At 40.8% G+C, this 19,599-nt stretch overlaps 1 long non-coding RNA gene across 9 annotated transcripts in view; it reads right to left on the bottom strand.

The window, feature by feature from the left end:
- The window catches only part of LOC125753969 (uncharacterized), a 64,487-nt gene extending 45,169 nt beyond the window's left edge, over positions 1–19,318 (bottom strand). For 2 of the 9 annotated variants that reach the window (XR_007406990.1, XR_007406991.1), the window contains exons 1-6: positions 18,256–19,316; positions 15,709–15,974; positions 15,241–15,351; positions 10,227–10,381; positions 7,653–7,774; positions 427–517 (exon numbers count right to left, since the gene is read on the bottom strand). This is a non-coding gene — a long non-coding RNA (uncharacterized LOC125753969). Of the gene's footprint in view, positions 1–426; positions 518–7,652; positions 7,775–10,226; positions 10,382–15,240; positions 15,352–15,708; positions 15,975–18,255 lie in introns of all 9 variants that reach the window. The other 7 variants (XR_007406993.1, XR_007406989.1, XR_007406996.1 and 4 more) reach the window with 6 other exon arrangements.
- Positions 19,319–19,599: the final 281 nt, after the last annotated feature.

Below are 19,599 nucleotides of genomic sequence, written 5' to 3'. Positions count from 1 at the left end.
CTGTGTGCTCCTCATCAAGCCCAGCAGGAAAACCTCCAAAGAAGGAAAAGAGCTTCTCAGCCCACTATCCTTTACAAAAGGACCTTGAGTCCTAAAACCTACCTCCCATACTTTAAAAAAAAGCCTCTACTTTGGTTACATGTGAAAATCCATTTCATCTGTTATTTGTGCAATAGATTCCAAAGGGATGTGACAAGTCACAGTCCCTTTCCCAGAGATGTTGCAAGTGTCAGGGAAGAAGGAGGATGGAAGCCCCCAATCATCTAGGACAGTGGCACTGCCAGAGGGCTCACCATGTTACAGGAGCTGCACTTGCTGCTCTGCACACATTGTCTCATTTATTTCTCCTAGGTCACCTATGGTGAGTGCATTACTGTAATACCCTATTTCCAGGTGAGCAAACTGAGGTGTCAAAAGACCAAATACCTGACCAGCCCAGAAAGTAAAAGCTAGGCCAATTTCCAATCCAAGTCTGGAATTCCATAACCAGCAGATTTCTTTGAATCTGGCTTTTAATCTGTAAAATAAGATGAAAATTGACTACATTATAGAATTATTATAAGAATTAAGTGAATGATATATGTGACAGTACTCTGTGAAAATGAAAGTTGTATTTTTGAAAACACTGTTATTATGACCTTGAATCAATAAGAATGCAAAATGTTCTGGTTTGGAACAAACAAAATACAGGGAGGAAATCGAATTTAAAACAGCAACCATCCTTTATGCTTGCTTAAAAGCCTCCTCTCTGGGGCTTCACTCAGTGGGCCCTTGGCTGCTCTGTCTTGAGAATTTAAAAATTCTATAATTTTATTCTCGTTTTAGTTCTAGACTTTCTTCATGGAGTTTAATTCAGAACTTGAATAAATTTAAGTTCACTTCCAATAGGTGTATTTTAGAAATGCAGCAAACAGAATCTAATACAATAAATTACTTTTACCATGAGGTACACAGAAGATAGCCAATCATATTCTGCATACAAAAATATCCCTAACTGTACCAACCCAGTGAATCATGCCTTGCCATCCGCCATTAGAACACACGTGCATACCATTTCCACCGAAAGAAAATGCACTTTCCAATCCTAGAGTATGGAATGATACACCAAAAGTTGCATCCCTACAGATTCAAGAGAAAATGATAGCTTTTATCCTTTGCTCATACTGAGAAGTGCATTTTATTCTTTACCAAAATCTTAACTCCGTTATATGTATTTTCTTTACTTCTTCCTTTGTTTCTGCCCACCAAGAAATGTTCCTAAAACCTGGCAGGGAGAAGCACACTGGCCCTACAATGAGGGACTTGCATTCCACATAACTCTGCTATGCACCCATTGTGTGGCCTTTGTAACTGGGAGTGCTCTCTGGGCCTTGGTTTTCTTATCTAGGAATGAGGAGGTTACAGGAAAAGACTCTTTCAGCTTGATTCTAGTTCGAAATATCAGTGACTACCCAGAGCCACATAAAATGCTATCGCAGCTCCTCATAGCTAACTTTTCTGTCTCCACAGCACTCTGGCCTTACAGGATTAAGAACAGAACTGCTTGACGTGGCAGTGCTGGACATTCCACTCAGTGCCCAGTTGGACATTGAAGGATCCCAGAGCCATAAGAAATCCAGCTGACATTTCCCAGGGAGATAAGTGAGAGGGAAAGCTTCTTGGAGCCTTCCAAGTGCAGCAGACACATTTTCACCACACTCTAGAATGTTCCCTATCATTCAAAAGATAAAAACATGAAAATCTTGAAAAGTCTGACTTCCTGCTTAACTTTATCAAGATGAATAACTAAAATACAAAGAGGTAGTTTAGCAACTTTGGAAAAGATGTTGCTGTTTCTTAAACCTAAGTGGTTTCTAACATGTTCTTTTATATTGCCGACTGCTGGGATGATGTAGCAATTCTCCATCTTCAAAAGCCACATTTGATAGTAATTAGCCCACGGTTAAACAGTCCCCTGATCACAGTCACTGGGCTTCCATTAGAATGAAAAGCACTGTGTTAAGCAATCGTCGTCTAATTATCAGTTTTGAAATGAAAACCGTTCTTTGTATCTGTATAATCCACCAAGGCTAACTACTACTGAAAGCTTGGAATCAAAGAGAATGTTAACCATTTCTCAAGTATCTATAGGCAGGAAAGAACCAGCTTTCTTTAGAATGGTTTGCTGTGAAAGAATGCCTGGATTTTTTGTCTCAATAATCTATCTTGCAGCATATAAATAAACTTTTCATTACAGAGGCTAAAACCATTTGTCATTTGTGAGATATTAACACAATCATTAAGAGATGGTCCATATGACAAAAATATTTCTCTGGACTCAGATTTTGCAGAGATAATCATTGTAGGAACTTTTAAAATTGTATTCTTAACAATATGGCTCTTGACCCATGAAATGAGTTCCAGATCTATGTGCCAAAGGACCATCTACAGGTCAGATACAGAACAGAGAGAGACCTGGGAACACAGAAGAGTGCCTGATTCTTGAAACTTTCCATCTTGAATCACAAAATTCAGGGGTCTTTAAAAGCCCTAGAAACTGCCAGGAAGAATTGTTGCAATATCGTCATCATCATTATCATAATCAACTCTACAGCTAGCATATTTATTAAATACTAATGGGTCAAATCCTTTGCTAAGTGTTTTATATGTATTTGCTCATTTAATTCCTATGAAAAACCTGTGAGGCAGGTTCTTTGATTACTATTTGTTTAAACATGGGGAAACTGAGTCTCAGACATGAGGAAATGGCCCAAATTTGCAAACCTGAGATTTTAATTGCTGTACTCTCTACATGCTACCCAGTACCTTTTCAATGAGGCCATGTTCAGGGAGCACAGTTCCCAAGGGCTGAGAGAGTATGTTTTATGCTTTTTTGACTACAGATGACAGAATCTCAACTCAAACCAGCATAAATAACAGAGATGACTAATGAGCAACCACTGACAAATCAAAGATAGCTCCAAGCTGCCATGGTCCTTACAGTTACCAATGCCATTGAAAACATAGGGCCTCTTCTCCAATGGCTTGAGTCTGAGTCAGACATGTATGGGTCACTCTTAGCCTTTATGCCCATCCCTGAACTAAATATTGTGTTGAGACAGATGGCTGTGGTGATAAGAAATGTCTGAGGTTGTGATCTCCCCAAAGTGAAGATGTTTCCAAAAAGACTGAGGTGGGGGAAGCTTGGCTTCCCATGGGGACTTGGAAGGCTTTTATCCAAAGGTAGGGCAAAAAGAATGCACAGAAAAATAGCAAATATTCATCATTATAGATTCAACATTGTAAAAATTTCTGAGAATCCGTAGGAGTTTAGAACTTTTAACAAAAGTTAACTTTTATAACTTTTTATTTATACTCTACTTCTCAATTTCTGACATGGATATAATAATGAAATTAAGATTATCTTAAAGAATAATCAGCCTACACAATTGACTCCTACTCTAAATGGAAGTATTTAGAATCAGGAAAATGCACCAATAAATGTTTTATATGCAATCTAGATTCCCAGTAAATGCTAGTGTCTGGTATATATTGAATAAATAAGATATATATCCTAGTCCATTCCCTGGATCATAAATTCTTACTAATTTTTCATGTCAGTGAGTATATATTTATAAGCTAGAGATAATATTATTGCCAAGTTCAATAATGTCCTTCAAAATGATAGCATGTTGTCCCATTCCTACACAAGACTTAGAACTTTATTCTACAATTTAGTTCTGCAACATTTATTGCATGCCTATTATGTGTAAGTGGCAGGTGTTAGGGATTAAAACTAAGTAAATATGCACCATCCCTATTCCCGTTAGAAGGAATGAGAACCATATTAACACATATTTTGTTATAAGTGCTATGATAAAGGTAAACAAGTATGCTCTGGAACTCAAATGGGGGTCACTTAACTCAGTCTTGAAAGACAACAAAATTGTAGGCAAAAAATAGAGGATAGGGATATATTTCAAGCAGAGGAAACATCAAGAGCAAAAGCATGAGAGCATGGAACAGCACAGTGTGTTCAGTCCAGGGCAGCACTGTCCAACAGAAGTCTCATGTGAGCCACAGACACAAGCCACAGATGTAATTTTAAGTTTTGCAGTAGCCACACTAGAAGAATAAGAAGAAACAGGTGAAATCAACTTGAAATTTTATTTAACTTCATATATTCACACTATTACCTTTTCAACACACAACCAGTATAAAAATTACCAATGGAAAAAAAAATTACCAATGAGGCATTTCATGTTCTTTTTTAAAAAAAATAACAATCCTTCAAAACCCAGTGTGCATTTTACATATATAACACATCTCAGTTTGGACTGACCACATTTCAGAGACTTGGCAGCCAGCTGGGACTGGTGCCTACCTCAGGGGACAGCATAGCTCCAGGGTAACAAGCTAGAGGTGGAGAGTGTCAAAACATGGCTCGAGAAGCAAACAGAGGCAGTCACACACAGTCTTGTAAGTACTTCATTATGTGAGTCATGGAAAGCCGATGAACGATGAGTCACTTTGGAAACTGTGTGAAGGATGGTTTCAAAAGGAACAAAACTGGGAGTTGGATGGTTATAGGATCCAGTTAGAATTGAAGAAGTTTGAAATTAAAGTCAACGAGATGGATATAAAGCTGTGAGAAGACACAGAACTACTGAGGATAACATGTCTGCAGGAGTTTGGTGATTTCAATGTGGAAAAGGAGGTGTAACAGAGGAACAAGTTGAGAATATCTTCCCAGTTTCTGATGGACATGATGAGAGAACCATGGGAATTGAAAGAAGTGGATGGGAGGAAGACTGGCACAGGTCCGTTATTCTCTATTACATCCCATACAGCACTGTGGGTGTGCATTTACTCTAGTGTGAGTCTCCATCCAAACTAGAGGTTATCAAGAAAAGAGGGGCAGGCATGAATGAACATGCCAGGGTTATTTGCATAGGCATCCTCATGAAGGCATCTGGGAGAGAAGGATCCTTCACAAATATAAAATTCAATATTGAGCACAAAAGGGTAAAAACAAGATATTGAGCCTGGTTGGAGGTATTGGCACATATCCTACTCCTTAAGAAATAGGATGAGTTGTAATCATGGTAATGCAACAAGGCACCTAACATGGAAACACAGACAAATGCCCCTATCAAGAGAATGGTATACACTATGACACTGAGAATCTTCTAGTTGGTGAGCTGTTTATGAAGAACAGGCATTAGCAATCCAGTTTCAAGTCTGCAAAACAAGAAAATAACCACCTAAGCAGGAGTATCAAAAGAAGTCATCCTCCCATGACTCAGGACTGTGGGACTTTCCAGCATCATCACAAGGTATGTTTAATGGAAAAAAAAAAAAAAACAAGGTATGTTTAATGTAATAAATAAAAGCTTCAGGGGGTCTAGAAGCCAGGATCCAGCAGGTCACAGCAGTGCCTATAGGGAGCTACATCTAACTATGCAAGGGAATGGCAATGGTAACTTTCAAGGGAGAATTCCCTAACTGGAAGAGAAAGTGGCCTAAGATGCACTAAAGAGTGAGTTCCTAATTGGTTCCCTGTAGAAACAAATATTTTAGATGGGGGGGAGCTTGGAAAATTCTCAGTAGGGATAGGATGGCATTCTTCTTCATTTTTTTGCCTGAAAACCTAACTTTTCAGATGGACAATAAATACTTGTTATGGGAACTCAATGAACATCAGTGTAGGTTTGAAGTTAATGCCAGACAATTAACTTAGTTTAGAGGTGAGGCGGTTTAAGGACTTGTGATAAATGCCAAGACTAGGAAGGTAAAAAGTGAGTCCCTCTCCTCATCCTAGATGCTCATGAAATATATTAAAAAGTGAGTATGAGACCCAAAGGGAAGAATATGGTCGTGCCTAATCTGGGGATGGCCACCACCTCATGGACACATGACCATTGCAGATACATTTTTCCACATGAGCACATACATTTGTGTATAAAAGAATGCAGGGTCCTTAACTTTTCCAGGGGAGTTACAAATAACTCACTAACCTAGATTTTATTTTAGGAAGCTGACTTAATTCATTGAAATGGGGAAAAGAGAAATATTAAAAGAGTTCCCTGGAACAATTTTTTCAACTTAAAAAGCATAAATAATATTCTAGTATGGGAAGAATCTCGATATGATGTCAACTTCATCATGCAGGGCTCCGTGGCAGTAAAATTTATTTATTGCTTTCAGAATCAAAAATCATTGCCATTTGCTCCTTTATACAAATATCCAATGTTATTAAGGATACCATGACTCCATACACCTTTGTGCATATATGGATACAAATCACAGAACACAATGAACCTGCCAACCTAGGTTTTTTTCCCTTTCTACTTCTTCCCAGAGACATTTACCTATGCTGACCTTATAAAAGACAAAAATAGCTATGTCACTTCATTTTTCCCAAACTCTGTTTGAAAAAATCCATGAGCAAGGATCCAGAGCCATTAATGTCAACTTTTCAGACTAAAGCATATCAGGATTATTTTAAATAAATTTTTTACTTAACTTATTATTTACTTAAGTTATTCTCAAATCTCAAATTTTATCCCAAGTTTCAGTTACTTACCTATCCATATCCAAATATTTTGAGCTGACACTCACATTAAATCAGATTGCCTACTAAAAAATAGGTCCTGACCTGAGTAACTTTAAAAAGGAAGTCTGTAGGACTAAAGGCAAAAGAAATACACATGCACTCTACTGTAGTTGGCAAACTCTTCCCATGGGGGTTTAGGTCAATAATTGTGCTGTAGATGTATACCGGAATTGAACACCTAAGTAACTGGATGATGGATGGTAGAAATCTGGTCTCTATGTTAGAGCAGGAGATTACAGATAAGCAACGAGAAGAAGCTAGAATGGTCCATGGGATAGTGAATATGAGTTGGAAACATCAGTTTGAACTCTGTTTCACCTAATTGCAGATGTAGCTGGTTACATGTAGAAATTGTTATAGATAAGATTAGATACATGGGTTACTACACATGCATATTATCTGCTGCCTCTGGAGACTGAGAGAACCCAGAAGCAAAGGTATCTCAGTAACAACAAGCACATGCAGCACCCAGATCTTGGTTGTCAATACTATTCTTCAACAAAAGGAATCCAGGCTCAATGGAGAGATGGCTGATTCTAAGACTGGGGCAAGGGATGTAGAAGATGGAGTTGGATGTATCCATACATGGGGCAAAGTTGGAGTAAAGCTCAGCAACAAAATAATGTGATAATTGGATCAGAACTCCTCAAAGGAAAAAATAAACATCCATGAGTCTCTATAATGTAAACAAATGAATGATTGAATAAGTGGGGAAGAGGAGACAAATCTCCTGTGCAAAAGAATTCCAAATGATTCATGTATATACTTCAGTCTGTAGGAGGTGAGTATAACTCTCTACTCCTCGGGTATGTGCACACACTGTGACTTCCAAAGAGGAAAGTATGGGGAGATGAGTAATTTTAGAGTGAAAAAAGCTGACAGACACTCCCAGCCAGGTGATCGAGGTCAATATCAACAAGATAAGTCACATTCATAGTATGTAACTTGGGTATGATGTGATGAAAATGGCAATTTTCATCATGAAACCCCATAACACCAACTGAATCCTGAACAAATCATCCAACAAACTCCAATTAAGAAGCGATCTACAACATACCTGACCAATACTCCTCAGAACTGTCAAGGTCATCAAAACAACCAGTCTGAGAAACTGCCACAGCTGAGAGGAGCCTCAGGAGACATGATGACTAAATATAATTCAGCATTCTGGATGGGATCCTGGATCAGAGATATATGTATAAATTTATGCTTAACCTAACATATACATATGAAAGGATGCAGAAATAATTATAAATATATGTGATATGTGGGTTAATATATATATATATTCCTAGCTTTGTGTGTTGGGAGATCCTAGCAGGAGGAACACCCCAGAAACAACAAGCGCAACTGTGGCCAGAGCTTCTGGGAGAAATGATTGACAATTAGCTTGTGACAGGGAAAGTACAAGATGATATAGAGCATCTTACAATGCCATAAATCAAGGAAATGCTCAAAAAAATAAATAGATAAGAGCATGCCAGAGGGACCAAGGTGCCAACCTGAATGTGCTCCGATGGCCAAAGCTGAGCAAAATAATTAACATAATGTTGCATTAGAACCTGAAGAATAAAATACATATCCATGACAGAAGAGAAAATTTTCCTTCCAGATGAATTCAAAATAATATACATAAATCCCTCTTCCTTCAGGAGGTATAGCTCAATGACCCTCCTTCAGCATTAACTAGACTTAGTTACTCACTTCTAAATAGGGTTCAGAAAAGGAGAGACGGTAGCTTGACAGTAGGAACACCTTGACAGACAACCCCTTAACCAAGTGATCAACATTCACTTCATCAGCAACAAATCATATTTAGGTCATGTTTTCCTGATATAATGTGAGACAGGCATTTTACCTCTGCAATGTTCTTTCCAAAAATTTATAACCCCAGTCTAATCACAAGGAAGCACCAGACAGACCCAAACCGAGGGGCATTCTGGAAAATACCTGATCAATTATCTTCAAAACTGTCAAGATCACAAAAAAAAACAAAGTCTGGGAAGTTGTCACAGACGAGAACTCAAAGGCATGATGACTCAATGTAATATGACATCTTACTGCAGTTCTGGGGCAGGAAAAGGGAGTTGTTGGGAAACAAATGAAATCCAAATCAAGTCTAGAGTTTAATTAATAGTAATTTCCTAATGTTACTTTCTTAGATTTGGCAAATGTAGCATGGTTATGGGAGATATTAACATGAAAGAATAGGGTGAACATGAACTTTCTGTATTATCTTTGCAACTTCTCTGTGAAACTGAAGTTATTCCAAAATGAAAACTTTATCAGAACTAAAATATCTCCAAGTTCTTTCAATACATATTCTCTTACTCGGTCACAGTTTAATTGGTCCTAATAATGAAGCTTGAGCATTTTATGATTTTTGTAGGACACCCATTCTTAATAATTGTAATGCATATCTTAAGTATACGTATCTAATAAGAAACTTATGCCCATTGGGAAATGTTTAAAGGCAAAGTAACTTCTAACTTTGAAACATCCTGGGCCTAAAGGAGCCAGACCTCCAGGGATGGTGGGGCCTGTGGCCACTGCAAACTGCATGCACAGAGCCTACTTCCAGCCAAGTTTGAACACTGAATTGTATTAGGGTGTCAGTTTGAGGTGGCCAAACTGTCTAGGAAATCCTAGTAGATGGGAAGTTACATTTTAAAGATGCCAGGAGGATGAAATGTAACCTTGACCTTGCTTAGAATGATCTGGGAGCCCCTGGAAACTTTACTTAGCAGATATTCTAAGGAGTTGACTAGGGAAATTAAAAAAAAAAAAAATTCACCAGCATGACTGAGTCCTTCCACCCCTTCTCTGTCTATGGACCTCATGACCCTGGAGACCAGCCTGAGGTACCTCCAGCACCATGGTCCCATGACTGGTGAGGCTGTGTCAGTATGTACCTCTGTGCTTCAAGAGGCAGGTTAAAACAAACAGGTGCAGCCAAGGGGAAGCACAAAGAGTCCCCAGTCTGAAACTCGCCCCATTTCATTGGTTCTAAATGACACATTCTGTATAATACCACCTTTTAACATCTCTGAAATTAGAATATGTCATATTTCATAACATCTTAGAGTCAATGAATCACTATAAATTATATTCCAGAGACACGATTAATAAAAATGACTAAAGTATACAAAAAAGGAAGGGGGCCACAACACCTATTACAGTGCCTATCTGGGACCAGTAGAAATGAAGAATTAAGGATTTACTTTGGAGTCATGAAGATGGGAGTAAGGGGATATAAACTGAAAGCAGGAGTACAAGGGCAGGACCCTGGGCAGCTTCTCTGACCTGGGTCTGTGTCATCCTCTTTTTCTTCCCCACACCCTTTGTAGTGTCCTCCTAGGTACTTACCCACAGATGCCTAGAGGCCCCTGGCTACCAGAGCCTCACAGTGGGCCCCCCCTCAAGGCCTGTTCTTCTTCAAATGCCCCAGGTCTTTGCTTCCCCATGCTATCCATTCTCATTCCCTTGTCTTTCAATTCCTAACCCATCACACACACACACACACACACACGATTGGAGCCCAGTTTCAAACTCCTGGACTCCAACCTCCAGATCAATGCTTGTACCACTGTTGACTAATAAAGCTCTAGAGCACAAAATCATGAAAGCTTACTGGAGACATGAGGGATTTTCCTGTGGCTCTCTGAATCTGTTCAGAGATGCAGTTCAGGTAAATGCTGTCTGGCTTTTCCTCCCCGTCTGGACCCACTGGTGTCTAGTTTAGAACCTAAGGTCCACTCCAGCCATCCCACACTATGAGGGAGGAACCTAGAAAAGAAAGAAGTACCACCATCCTCAGCCATAGAAATGGGATCTGGCTCCTGGGTCTGTCTGAGCTAGTTCTTTAGAGGCCTCAAGCTCTGAGGTATGCCATCCCTTTAGGAGACATCTCTCTATTATGGTGGCAATCAACATCTGCTTGTGTCATAGATACCATTTAGGGAAGAAACAGTAACAAGGCACAGAACCACCAAGAACATATCTGACGCTGTCAAAATCAGGGCAGAGCACAAAAGCAATGGGTACCATAGAGTGGGTGGTTCCCTTAGGTTACTTGCACAGAAAGACCTCTCCCACCATGAGGCTCCTGGATGACAGAAAGACCCAGTCATGGAAAAGTGAGGGCAAGAGCATTCTGGAGAAACAGTCATCATAGAAGGCCCATGGTGGGAATCAACTTGTATTCCAGGAAAAGGAAAACATCTATGGTCAGGCAGGGACATGGGGGCAGACCAGCTTGGAAAACCAGGATAAAGCAGACCAACTACACCCATTGTTAGCAGAAAACGTCCAAGGCAGTGCTGTGGTCTAATTGAGATTGTGAAAGACCTTCTCACAGCTGTGTGGAGACAGTACTATAGAAGGCCAGATGGAGACAGGGAAACCACGTGGGGACCTGTTGCCAGTTCAGGCCAGACAGGATGAGCAGGGCTGACAGCAGTGGGGATGGGTGGAGAGGATGCTCCAGTGTACTTGAAGCCAGAGGAAACGGGGCTTGTCAACAGATTGGACGTGTGGGAGTGGGGACAGAAGGAATCACGGAAGCTTCTATTGTTTTTACTTAAGTGAACTGAGGAGGTGGTGGTCTCATTTCCTGAAATGGGAATTCTAGAGAGGAGGAAGGGTGGTGGCAATCAAGACTTAGGCTATATTCATATTGACTTTGAAATTCCTATTAAATATTCTAATGGACATGGCAAGAAGGCAGGTAGATGTGTAAACAGGGGGCTTTGAGGACAGACCAAAGATGAACAGAAGGATTTGGAAATGACTGGCTTATAAGTGAATTTTAAAACCAGAAAGTGGATGAGACCATCAGGTGGACATTCTATGTGGAAGGTACACAGGACCCAGGCCAAGGGAGGTTTGCAGAGGGAGGAAGGCTATAAAAAGGACTAGGAAATAGCACAGTGAAGGAGGCTGCCACCCAGGAGAGATCAAGATTGTGCAATGTGAGCAAAGGCACTTCCAGGAAAGCTGTTCACCTTGCATTTCCTAGAAGCCATCCTGGGCCTGGCAAGAGCATGTGCATAGGCCTAATCAGGTCTAGTCAAGAGGACCCCCAAAGAACCAAGTCCAGCCAATCAAACTGTTCTCTCCACAAGCATTTGAATCAAACAAAGAAATCTCTCTGTGTGAAAGGTGAAACTTGGTGGCTTTTTGAAACTGTTTTCCCTACTGTATGTACTGGACAGATGTTCTTTCCAAAATGTAGCCTTGCATATCCAATGGGCTATGGGCTTTTCCATGGACTTCTGGCAAATTGTCTGCGACCTGATGCTCTGTCTGCAGATGATGGATTATCACCTTGCAGCTTTACCACTATGAAGACTGTTGAAGTCCTCAGTGATGGCTCTCTCTGCTCACTGTTCCTGTGTGATACGCTGTGTCTTCTCATTAAAGTCAGTCCTATTGACTGAACATCAGCTCATTTAACTTTCCAGTTTAATGAGCTTCACACTCAAAATGGGGTTCAACATTTTTGGAAAGTGAATTAAAGCAGATTGTCACCTCTGGCCTGCATTATATCACCAATTCCTATCCAAGAAGTCATGGCACTAAGATGTCCCTGGATGCTTTTCAGGATGTCTCTGAGGCCCTGAAACCATTGATGACATTGTGTATTGATATTCATAGATGCATTTTCTGGGAGGACAGTGCAGAGTTCTATTGGAATTAAGAGAAATATGTGACAACTTTTTTCTTAAGCTGCATTTCAGTTATTGGATACTGATCTTATTTCCTCCATAGTCAGCCATAAGTAACTCCCAGTAAAGGGCTATCACTTTCTAAATTTTGTGTTGTCTGTGTTGCTTGATGCAACACCACCTGTGTGGCAGACAAGATGCTGACCTGAGCAGACATGTGTAGCATGCCACTTTCTCCAGAGATCTTGCTCTACTGCATCTTTGGTTGAGTTGTAAACTCCTGTGTGACTTTGGTCCAGATTCCCCAATTCTCCTAACTAACACTCAAGGAGATGCAAGTATTTTGCTCAGGACTAATTCTGAAAATTTACCTCAAGCCCTAGCCCTAGCCCTGTCCTTTGAAGGCTGGAGAACCCAGGATGATGACATTTCTGGTACTGAAGTCATCTAGAAAACAGGAAGCTCCAAAATTGCATCTCTCTGGCCTCCACCTGAACCCCATTCATGATTGCTTGGTCTCTTCACTGACCTCTATATAGCATAGTGGTATCTTTCATGCTCTGAACTATGCGTGGACACCTGCCATATGTTTGTACTGTTCCAGGTACCACTGACCCAACTGTAAACAAAACAGACAAAGGTCTCTACCCTAATGGAACTTATCTTCTAGTGGGTCAGAAGAGAAACAAAATAAGAATATAGAGAGAGTACATTAATTGGTGATAAGTACTAAGCGAAAATAAAACACAAGACAACAAAGTTAAAGAGTATCATTGCAAACACTTTTACAGCCCATACCATGTGCCAGATGTGGGTCTAAATATTCTATGGGAATTTGCTCAGGACATCTCAGAGGCTGGTATTACTAGGATTCCTATTTCAATCTGATACAGCTGATGCACAGGGGTGAGCACCTTGACCAATGCCTGTCAGGTTGTGAAGAGAGAGCAGGGCTGCATGAAGGGAACAGCGGGGATCTGGCAATCTGGGAAGTCCACCCGTATGCTGCATGCTCAAGAAATGAGATGGCCAAACTTGGTTAGTGCTTGAAACCTTAAGGTTACCTGGAAGTCTAGGGTTGGAGGACCTATCCACTCATGGGTGCCGAGGCTAACCTCCCCACCAACCTTCTCCCTATCTACCCACCCATGGTTGCTTTCCAGGAAAGGAAAGGAGACATTTGTTTTTTAAAGTGGCTGGGTAACAAGAGCTAATGACAACAGAATGATGATCTTAAAACATCCTGTTAGGTTTAGGTTATGATTATTTTTCTCAACTCTAAAAAGGAAAAAAAGAAACAATACATAGCCCCTCACAGGATAACTAATTAGAAAGAGAGGTATTATGCAGAATTTGAGTGTTATAAAAACCTAATACTTGTGGAGCAATTTAATTTAAGGAAAATAAACAGTGGGTAAAGTAAGAAGTAACAAAAGGCTAGCACATGTTTATCTAGAAGATGGGAAGCATTGTTTCCAGAACGAACTGTTTGGAATGAGAACTTCTACAGCTTGAACATAAACTAAGATTTACAAACTATGAAAAAAATTCAAAATGCCTCTTTCCTTAAAGAATGAGAAGCTTTAAAAAGAATTTTAGGGAAAAAAAGGAACTAGGAGGACAATGGCTGTATAAGGCAGTCTTACACAGATTCCACAGAACAATGGGAAAAGATTGATCCATTTAAAAGGATTCACCAAGGTTTCTCATCTCAGAAACCAAGCAGTCTCACTAAAATTATGTCTGATTCAGAGATAATTATGGGGGAAATGCCAGTTCCATATTTCATATCTGTATACTTTACTGCATATTGTCAGAGCCCCATGGAGACAGAATATGAAAAGAATAGCATGACAGGGGAGGGATGGGATGGAAAGTAGTCTTGGAGCAGAGCCAGATAATGTGGAAGTAATTGAGATTTACCAGCATAATTTCCATAATCGCTTTTGGATGCACAATAGCTCAAGAGTGTGCCATAGATTCGCATTTATTAGCGTTCTGGGGTTACAATGCTTTCATAGAAGATGGCTGATCTACTGCCCTTGCGGTGATTCCTGGAGTTTCCCTCAAGAAGCAACGTGATAGAGATGAACTCTTCTGCCCCCATGAATACTGTGTGCTGTGCAAGCTCCAGGCCTTACGCCGGCACCACTGTGTGCTCTTAGTCAGCCACTCACCTCACCTGTGACCATGGTGAGAAATGACCAAATAAAGGTCCATTGTTTTCTAGCTCAGAAGGAAGATCTCAAGCAGTGCAAAAATCAAGGAAGCACTAAAAAATGTTAAATCTCCATATGAGTGTGAAACCCACTCTGTAGGAACTGATCAACCCTGGCCTGTTTCCCCTTCCTCTAAAACACTGAACAACCATGTTAAATAGACAACAGGTGTGTATAACCAAGCAGCTTTCCGCCTGAACTCACAGTGAATGAAAACTCATGCAGGTGCTACATCCTGCTGATGGCCTGGCCACACTGACAGCCCCCAGAGATGCTCAGATGTCACCTCATGAGGGCTCTGCCATTCATCAAGGTTTCAAGTCAGCATGGAAGTAACTTGAACAGGCCATGGGGGCAGCACATCTCTGACTGATGGTGCCTTCTCTGGACAGAGAAGAGAAATGTCTAAAAGGTTACTTGCAATGTTGTTTTGTGATTTCTACAGAGAGCATCAAATGAAAACTCAGAGAAAGTCTCCTTACATGAGATGGCAACTACACCTCACTGGGCCCAGGGCAGATGTCAGTAACCTACCAAGGATATCTTCCCACTGACACTGGACTCAGCCTCAAAGTCTTCCCCTACAAATGTTCCAGGCAGCCCAGGCAATCATTTAGGGTTGAATTTAAGACAAAATCTATTCACCATCTCTGTTCACTTAGGGAAAGAAGAAAGAAGGAAAAAAAAAAAAGAGCTGCTGCTTCTAAGGTTGGTTCCAGTGCTTTCCAGTTGTGAAGCCTCAGAGAGGCAAATAACCTACCTAGAGCCAGTCTGGTCTGTAAAGTGGTGGTGTCAGTAGATGCTGAGCATTCCTACACAGGGCAGTGAGCAGTGGGACCAGGTGAGGAAGGATGTGACAGGAACCTGCCAACTGTAAAACCACACACAATGTAAAGTGATTTTATCATTCTGATGATCCTCATTCTAATTTGCTGTCAGTCTCTCTGAGGCCAATGTGCTATGTGTTTTTGGACAAAGAAGCTACATAAATTTGTTTCAGGTTCTCATAAAGGATTTAGGATGGCTATCACATGGAAGGACTAATTTGGTTCAATACAGTTCATAATTATGAGCATGGAATCTAAAACCAAGCCACCTGAGCCTTAAACCCTAACAGCTAAGTTTCTTAACCTCTCAGTTTATTCATCTGTAAAATGGAAATGATACTATATGGTGTGCTATTGGGAGAAATAAATTAGTTAACATTAAAAAGTACTTAGAATGGTACCTATCATGCAGGAAGCAAGCACTCAGTGTCAGCTATCACTGTTTTGCGTAGTGGCACTAACAGGCGCAACCACCAGCTGCAGGAGGAGTTGCTGAGAATAGAAGTAGCAAGACCAGGGAAAAGCCTGGAAGGGAGGGAGCCCAGTGCTAACAAGGGTTGGAGCTACGGCAGGAGCAATGGGCTTGGACGAAGAGGTTTCAAGTCCAAAGCTGATTGTGAAGGAGAATCCACTGGGCCTGCAGAGGAGCAGGCTGTGAGGCTCGAGGCTACAAACAAAGGAAGAAGATGTGTGGGGATCTGTGTTTTCAAAGCCCACCAAGGGACTCAAATAGAAAGACCTAGGAATGCCTGGGAAGCATGTTCACAAGAATCTGGACTTTTGATTCTTCTTAGATTCAATTCTTCCTACCAAAACAGGTTCCATCTGAATCCTTGCTTCTTCCTGCCTCAGCCTTTATCATTGCTCCTTCTATCTAAGAACCCCTAGTTTCATCTTTAAGTAATTTATGAAGGCTGGACTATTACCCAGAATTTCCATTGTAAATCAATCTCCCTATAAGACAAAAACACTAATGCATAAGCCAATATTCTTTGACTCAAAGAAGTTAATGTGATAGGATGCCTTTCCAACATATCATCCCAGGAACTCCTTACCATATCTCCTTGTGTTCCCTGCCACAGTTCCCCCATACCCTACTGGAAGGGTTTGCTGAATAGGAGCCTTACCCACGTATCCTCACAGAGAAACTAGTTTTACTTATTGACTTTCTCTGCATCCCAAGAGACAATCAAAATGGAGTGAAAATAGACTTCTTATGACAAAACACAAAGTACGACTGAATACACTTATCTCATGGAGGCACACCTCTAATTAGCTGAATCATTCCTTAAGCAATGGTAACGAGAAACTGTAACAGATCTGAAACTCTGATAGGCTTTGTCCAATCTGGCAGTGGACTCTTAAATCTGAAATCATCTGCGGCAACCACTTTTAGAACAGGACCAATTTGCAGACCTAAATTACTTCTGGCTCCATAGTAGCATCTGCCCATGAAATAAGCTTCTACCAAAAGCTTCAACTCTCCAGCAGCAATTATCTAGAATGGCCTCAAAACTACATTTCTGCCATTCAAAACTCTTTTCCACAATTGCCAGCCATCTTGCCTGGTAGCAGGCATGTGCGAAGGATAGGCTGGCAGTTACGGTGTTGATTTCCTAATTGAAGTCATTGTCCTTGAATACTTTGTGACCAGTGGACATAACACCCAGTGAAATGGACACCAAATGTAGGTAGAGTTATTCAAAAACTGCCACTTCACAGGAGATAATTCAGCATGACCCTCAGAGATCCAGGTCTTGACACTCACTGTCTCAGCTGACTTCTAATTCTACTTTGCAAACTCCCAGAAAAGGAATTGATGGTCTTTTCACGTAGCACTGAATGGGAAGCAAAAATGTCTCAGGGAGTGCTTTTGTGATGTGGAAATCAAATCCATTTGTTAATCACAGGCAAATATTCAGGAAGACACTAAGCATATAAATTATAACAGCATCAGGCTCCCTTAGCAAATGTACGCAAGTAATTTACCCCTGGAAAGTCTCTGCTCTGAAAACATTCCCCAAATGGTAAACCCAGGGCCTGTTAGCCACACTTGCTGCTGATCCACTGTGAATGCTTACCATCATGTTTTAATATAGTACCAATAGTTATTATAAAATGAGTTTTATCTATGGAAAATGTAAATGACCTATTAGCAATGAAGTATGAATTTATAGTTCACAACCTTACATGAGAAGTAAAACTACAAAATGCTGCAGTGGTCCCAAGCTCAACACTGACATCCTTCACCCCAAGAATTCTTCATGGTGCTTACTCCTCAATTACATGTGACACAGGCTCCGTTGAGGCTGAGACACTGTGTACTCTCTTGATTAAAGCAAGCCCACGGGCAACAGGATAGATTCCTAACCCCAGCTCACTTAAACTAAAATATATGAACAGGAAAATACAGGAAATATATCTGCCAAATCCTTAAACAACGTTTCAGTTTTCTCATGACTCAAACTTATTTTCTCATGCCAGGGCTGTTATTTTCTCCGAAGTAATTCTTAAACGAGGGCAAAATCAATATAACTTTTTTAAAAATTATTTTTTATTGGTGTTCAATTTACCAACATACAGAGTAACACCCAGTGCTCATCCCGTCAAGTGCCCCCCCCCCCCAGTGCCCATCACCCACTCCCCGCCCTCCTCCCCTTCCACCACCCCTAGTTCGTTTCCCAGACTTAGGAGTCTTTACGTTCTGTCTCCCTTTCTGATATTTCCCACACATTTCTTCTCCCTTCCCTTATATTCCCTTTCACTAATGTTTATATTCCCCAAATGAATGAGAACATATAATGTTTTCACTTACATCTTCATCAGATGGTTTAAAAGAATTTTCTATCAGGGACAGTCGTCAAACTCCTGAGCCAGCCCTGACCCAGAGGTCAGTAGATTTGCTCATCCCAAACTATTCATACAGAGTCAAGCTAATTTCCATTTACCTGGGAAGCTGAGTTTTGTCCACAGTGGTTCCTAACTGTGCTCCTATCCTACTGAAGTTGGTGAGAAATAAGTTGGATATTTCCACGAAAAACTTAGAAGGCCATGGATATCTAAGACAAGTGCTGAGGGTGTGCCAGGGAAGTCCAGGCGCACTATGAAAGCAGAGCTTCTTGGTGCAGACTAGATGACCCAGAGATTTCGGGCTTCTCTGGTGGCTGCACATAGAAAACACCAAGGAATTTATGTCCTCCCTTATCTGAAAAGGCAGAGTGATCCAGAAGCTCCACTCACTACAGAGAGAGATTAAGAATGAAGCAACACCAACACCAACAGATCCTCCGGGCAGGAGAATAGCAGCCTGGTTTGGTTTTCAGTCACCCACAGCAATGGTATCAACAATGTAGGAATACATCAAGTTCAAAAACTGTCCAGGCAGATAAGCAAAAACTGTATCGTGCTTGCTATTACTTTGGGAAAATTGCATCTTTTGTTTTCTTTTAAGGAGTATTACTCAGAACTCTAAGTTTGTTAAGATATCTCCTGGAAGGTTTAATTACTTGAAATTTTGGTGGCTATAGCTTTCTTCTTCTGTGGGCTTCCCAGGAAGGTTAATCATAAATATAGAAACTTCCCCTCCCTGTCTTCTCCAGTTCTCTTTTCTTTCCAGCTCCTCCAAGTACATGGTTAGGCTTCATTCCTATTCTCAGTGAAGTATACAGTCATCCCTGCCAGATTTCCTGCAGCTGCCTTCCCTGAGTGCATCTGCTGTAGAGCTTCCCTACTTGAAAGGTATCCCAGAAAGCCTGGCCTCATCTAATTCCCAGAGAAGATCCCAGAATCCATGAGACAACAGATAACAGCTGGTCCAGCAATAGTTGTCCAAACCTTTAGGGCCACAACTGACAAACCATAAGAACAAGCTTGAGTAAGGCAGAATGACTTGCCTCAGGGGTCCTGGACAAAAGCAGAGTGGGGAAAAGAGTGAGTGGTTGTGGCCAAGGATGCAGTGGCTTCCTGGTTCCACCCTGCATGCTTGCCCATGCCTAATGCTGGGCATCCGTGATATCATAATCATTTCCATCTTGGTAACTACTGCCATATCATAAACACAAAATTATGACTTCATGGGAGGATAAGCCAAATGAGAAGCAGAACTGTGAGGTTAAGTATGCTTGTTAAAGCAAAACTATTTTCAATAATTGGAAGAGGGATTTGAGAAACTAATTCTGGCCAAGAATCTTTTTTTTTTTTTTTCTTAAAATGTTCTCAGCATTAGAGCTGTGTCCAAACCAACACTGCTGACACATAAATGACAGTCCGGAATAAATGAGCCTCCAAGAAAC

The sequence above is a fragment of the Canis lupus genome, chromosome 29 (assembly GCF_003254725.2).
Source record: "Canis lupus dingo isolate Sandy chromosome 29, ASM325472v2, whole genome shotgun sequence".
NCBI classification, from domain to species: Eukaryota; Metazoa; Chordata; class Mammalia; order Carnivora; family Canidae; genus Canis; species Canis lupus.
This window is presented reverse-complemented; position numbering and strand designations above follow the sequence as displayed.